Source organism: Fundulus heteroclitus, chromosome 10 (assembly GCF_011125445.2).
Source record: "Fundulus heteroclitus isolate FHET01 chromosome 10, MU-UCD_Fhet_4.1, whole genome shotgun sequence".
NCBI classification, from domain to species: Eukaryota; Metazoa; Chordata; class Actinopteri; order Cyprinodontiformes; family Fundulidae; genus Fundulus; species Fundulus heteroclitus.
The window spans coordinates 12,510,233-12,514,943 of NC_046370.1; positions in this window are offsets into that span (position 1 = coordinate 12,510,233).

Genomic DNA, 4,711 nt, shown 5'->3' on the forward strand with positions numbered 1-4,711 from the left:
CATTGGTGGTTTATTCTTTTTGTGTGTGTGTTTGTGGGGGGGGGGGGGGGTCTATGTGGCTGCCACCAAGCTTCTTTCTGGTGCACTGACATTTGATAATGCGTATCCCTGTTTGGATTTTATACACTACCAGACAAAGGTTTTGACTCGCCATCTTTAGAAAAAGCTAAAATATACACAATTTTCTTTAGTTATTTCACAATTTTGTGTTTGAGACATAATTCAATATACTTTTGAGTCATAGTTTTGATGTCTACACTATGTATCTGCAATGTAGAAAGTCATAAAAATAAGGAAAAGCCATTGCATGACAAAGGTGAGTATGTTGGCTGGTATGTTGCACAAAAACAGAGCTTAGTGAAGCATGAATGCTTCACTAAGTAAAACGTGATATTTCATTATAAAGGAAGATCCTTATTCTCTTGTTCCACTTTCTTTCAGTTGCTTCCTGAACCTATTAATATTTAGTTATTTGGATAATGACTGCATGAAGTCTGAAACTCTAAATATCAGAAAGGAATAAGTTTCTTGTTAGGCTATGCAGTCAAATGTGTATGAATATCAGTGGAACAGATTTTGGATTGTTTAAAAATGCCTGTTTTTAATTTCTACTAAACAACTTAAATATATTGCATGTTATTCAGTTAAAAGACTAGGTGGTTTGTTTATCATCATTTCATGAATATGGACGATGTGCAGTCTGTGGTTTGAGGTTTTTAGTTTAGATTTAAATAGTCATACAGCTGAGTAAGAATAATTTATAGAAAGCTTACTTTATTTTTTACAGTCAAATGTTTTGGTAAGCTATGCCTTCCAACATAACTTTTTCTTACTGCCACAAACCTTTAATGTGCTTTCTCTGTATTTTATGTGACATACCAGAAATAAATCAGTGCATAAGGAAAATGCCCCAATGCCGTTCAGATTTTTATTACAAAATCATGTGATGTGCATTTCTATTTAGCCCCCCTCTCTGATAGCCATAATTAAAGTCCACCAGAACCAATTAGTTCCAGAAGTCACCTAATTAATAAACTGTCTAGCTGATGGGGATTTAATCTGATCATAAATCCAACTGTTCTGTGAAAACCTTTATGAAAACCAAGTAACACAGGAGACAAGTCAGGGAAACCGCTGTGGATACCTTTAAAGCAGGATTGGCTTAATAAAACAATGTCCTAATCTTGGAAGATCTCAGCACAATTTATCAACAATATGACAACAAGAGGAAAGTCATAAGAAGTAACGTTTAAAGATTGCCACAAGCCATTAAAGACACAGCAAGCATTTGAAAGAACGTACTCTGGTCAAACGAGGCAGAGATTAGGTTTGTATGTCCAGAGTGAAACATGGTGGTGACCGCATCATGTTGTGCAAATGCTTTTCTTCAATGGGCTCCAATGGAAGCTTGTCAGAGTTCACTGGAACACTCCAAAAAGGGAACTAAAATAAGCAGAATTTCCTTGAAATTAGTGTATCTGTCCTTGATTTGAGCAGGCAAGTTTAATTGATCTGCTAATGATGTACGATTTTTGCACTTAAAATAGGAACAAGTCATTTCCATCGTCTTATTTCAAGTGCCGTATATCTAATTATCTTAGTTTAGGGGTAAAAAAAATACTCATTCCATTGGCAGGAAATCTTATTTTCTCAAATCAAGAACAAATATGCTAATTTCAAAAATATTTTTTACTTAATTTTAGTTTAGTTTTGCAGTGAGGATGAATGGAGATAAATACAGGGCGAACTTGGGAAGAAAAAAAAGCTGCAAGAAGCTGCTAAAGACTTGAGACTAGGGGTGCAGGTTCACCTACCAGCTGGACAATGACATTAAACATGCAACCACAGATGCATTTCAAATAGTTTGGATACATCCTGATCAAGCATTAGCTGTTTAGCAAAGGTAAATCGCTAAAAATGTCGGTTTCTAGAGAGGTAAAGCAATGGTGACCCAAAAGAAAGTGCCGCAAAAGGTGGTTTTACAAAATATGGACTCTGGAGGGCTAGATGCCACATTTTTCAGACTTATTTGTCAAAGATTGTTAAAACCATGTATTTCCTTCCAATCTCTAATTTGGCACTACATCATTTACTCTATCATATAAAATCCCAATAAAATAAGTTGAAGTTTGGAGATGTAATGGAACAAAATCCGCTGTTAAGGCACTCTAGTATAAATGCATCCAAAAATATTCCTACTCAATAAGACCTATGACAGATATGTATTAGTGAAACTACTTGCGTATACAATCATTTGTCACAACTGGGCCATAATGTTTCTTCAGAACCTTATTAGGGAGGCTAAGGGTATCAATCAACAGCTCACTCCTTGAAAGCATGCAGCATGTCTCCAGTGTGGTTAAAAAACTGGGGATTATGGATGGATGGCTGGCCACGGGGACAAAGAAAAGCCTGTTGGGCTACGCGGCGGTGACTGGAAGGGGAAGCTGAGCGGATACGGACATGGAGAACAGAGTTTGACAAGGTAACAAGGTAAACCGATCCAGCCTGCACTCCCTACAGAAACCGAATCAATGAGGGTCTCTATTAAAACAGAAACCCTCTTTGGATATCAGGTTTGACCGAGATTTCTGGTCAAATGAAATGAACAGCATTTATGCTGCCATCTTTTCCCCCAAAAACTGGGATTACACGTTGCTGGGGAGTCCTCTCAACCCTCTGGAGGTGAGCAATGCATTACTGAGTCAAGGCGAAGAAGCAGAACAGGTGTTTAGCTCTGAACTCTGGCCTTTCCGCTGTGTCCCTGGAGGTTTTTTCAGGTCAGGTGACTCGTTTGACCCTCTGCTGGACAGAAAAGGGAAACCACTCCCACATGACACCTGTTACTGATTTTCTCGCATCACTTCAGCGTGCATGGGTCCATTCTGAGGATGAGCACCCCAACATGTTTGCTGCACTTCCTTCCCTTTGCTTGAACAAATGGCGCAAAATTCCACCACAGAAATCATTTAGACGTTTGGTGTGCAAATTAGTCCATTGCTGTGTGTCAGATTAGCCTCAAGCTGAAGCTGCTTGAAGTTTATGGCTGGAGTTATGCTGACATTTTAAATTTACCTAATATGCAAATGGTCTTCTATCTGAAAAGGCCAAGAGAGATGAAACCATGCTGAAGACAGAATCTAATACTAAAAAAGAAACGTTGTAATGGACAAACAGTCTGGCATAACTTTGAAAAAAGCATCGTGTGGCTACCGCTATCAAGGCAGACTCCAGCTGGATGGAGTATAAAGTAAAGCCCCACTTGCTTCAGTGTTTTCGGTTAGGTTTGAAGGCTCTTTCTTCTTTCTTCTTGGTCAGCACCTCCCTGGTCCATGGTGATCAGAAGCTGCTGGTCTAGTAGCTTCCAGTTTATAACGGGCTTGAGCCTTGGAGTTTCCTGGGTTGTTCTTGAATATCATGGCCAACTTTATTTCATCTTAAGGGGACAATTTGGGTCAACTGGTTGACAGTTGGGTTGCATTTGGTTTCCACCAGGAGAATGATCCCAAAACAAATCAAATGTTGCTCGAGAATAAAACAAAAAAATAATAATCAGGCTTATGGGAAGCCCTTCTCCAAAACCCTGAGCTAAAAAAAACAAATACAACTATGTTGGCTACTCTTAAACACCAGATATCACAATGGAAACCACCCAATTTCAATTATATCTACCAATTCTTCCCAGTACTGCAGTCAAACCACCAAAGGGAGGTTTAACCAAATGTAAGTGAGGGTGTATGCATATGTTATAGCCTGTATGTTCATTTTTAACCAGACTGGAGAAATTAGTATAAATTTATGCACCAAATTATTGATTTTGATAGTCATTGAGGTTATAGCATCTGTCCAGCCTGTGAAAAGAACAGTTCATGTGCACCCTTAAAGGCTGAGAGTAGATTTTTGAACGTTTTTAACCTGCACAAAGCATAAATGTTGATGATATAAAGGGGATATTAGTTGAGCTTCGAAGATTGATGATATTTCGAAGCCCTACGCACCCCCTAAATGAAATTCTGTTCGGGGCTCCATGCAGCCTGGAAATAATATAGAGCATATAGCGGCTGAAAAATAAAATAGCTGTTAAGCAGCTGTATTTAACCCATTAAGACCTGATCATACATATGGCTGTAGCGGTTCCCATTTTCAGAGGATGCCTAAACTCTTAATGGGTTAATACAAAACTCATGTGTGAGAGGGTTAAGAGAGCCTGTCAGAATAATGGACCAATGAAACACAGTCAAAAACCTCTGAATGCATTTTACAACAGGATAAAAGTGTAATTGTGGCAAAAAAAAAATACAACTGCAAGCTACATTTTGCAGGCTTTTATACAACCACTCAAGCGTGATGATGAAAGGAAGGACAAGCCATCCCTTTTCAAGCCCACCGACCTCTTTTCTGTCTCTGCAAAGCTCTCCAAGTGTGAAAAGCAGGAGAATTCATCAGGTATATATATATATATTGTTTTTACTACTTGCAGATGTTTAAAGTTAAATGTAACCAAAAACACAAGAAATCTCAGTTGTCATACAGGAATTCATAAAAAAACAAAAAGGGTACTGCGTCGCTGTGTTTTCACAAAATAAATAATGAAAGACAGCACAAGACGGCTACAGGTAAGAGGTCTGCAGAAATTAGCCAGGTTTTGAAACAACCCCTCAAAGGTGCTGCACTATACAGGACAACAAAGGACGCGCAGGAGTGAATGAAG